The sequence below is a fragment of the Rhinolophus hipposideros genome, assembly GCF_964194185.1.
Source record: "Rhinolophus hipposideros genome assembly, chromosome: 19".
NCBI classification, from domain to species: domain Eukaryota; kingdom Metazoa; phylum Chordata; class Mammalia; order Chiroptera; family Rhinolophidae; genus Rhinolophus; species Rhinolophus hipposideros.
This window is the reverse complement of record NC_138065.1, coordinates 36,839,895-36,841,079: the sequence shown is the minus strand read 5'-3', so window position 1 is coordinate 36,841,079 and position 1,185 is coordinate 36,839,895.

The following is a 1,185-nucleotide window of genomic DNA, read 5'->3' as shown; positions in this document are numbered from 1 at the left end:
ATAGCAGGTCCACACTAAAAACATTCTTCTGGTTTCCATTTAAATGTCACCACCTCGGAGAGACCTTCCCAGCCCACTGTGTCTAATTAGTTCCCTCTGCCACTCTATTGTTTCCTATCACTGTGCGTTGTCATTTCGTTCAGGGCTGGTGTCATGGTATACAATTCTATTTTCTGATGGTTTGTTTATTGCCTGTGTAGATAGCTGACTCACAAGGGGTGGGGCATGCTGGCTCTTTCACCATGGCACTCAGGACCTGGCCTAGAGCCTGGCACATAGTAGGTCTCTGTAAGAGTTTGTCAAATGAATCAACTTAAAAATATAAAATGGTCCTAGATGAGTTGCTATAAATTGATGGATGGTGGATCTATGAATTAGTGGTTTACGGGGTATAACATACTCTGAGAAGAATGTTGTGGAAGGCAGTTGCCCTCCTCTCCTCCAAACCATTTCCAGGACAGCAGGCAAGAGAACTGTCTGCCCTCCGTGGTGTTTCTGCTGTGCTGTGGCCCTGCACACCCATGTGAATTAAGACCTAACCCAGGCTTCTCCCTCGTCACAGCTTCACCTCCTGGCCCTCAGAAGGCATTGCCCACACTGAATGCGAGAGCTGGTAGGACCCCATTCATTCCAAAGATGACTGCACAGCACAGTCACCTGGGGAACATTTAAAAACACCAGTTTGCCGGCTCTACCACTAGTTTCTGATCCGTTGAGGTACCTAATTCAGTGGAGCATAGTGAGACTCCAGAAACTCAAGCTTCAATCCTGGCTCTGTGTGAACTGGGGAAGTTACTTAACCTGTCTGTGCCTCGATGTCTCACCTGTAAAATGGAAATAATAACCATCCCAACCTCAGAGGTTTGTTGCGAGGATCAAAGTCAACAATGTAAGTAAAGCTCTTGGTGTAATGCCTGACTCAGAGTAAATACTGAATAAATGTAGCTATTATTGTAATTATTATCTCACCACGAGGCAGTGGCTGACGTGGGGCAAACATCCAAGCCTCCTGATCCTGGATCCAGTGTTCTTTCCAACACGTCACTCTGAATGTGCGCACAGCCTTCCCTCTGAGACCATTCTCGGAGCTTGGCGAAGAGAACATGGCCCTGGGACCCTTTCATCGAACCATGTGGAAGAGAGAACTGCACCTGACACCAAAGAGTGGATCCGACCCTTGGAGCA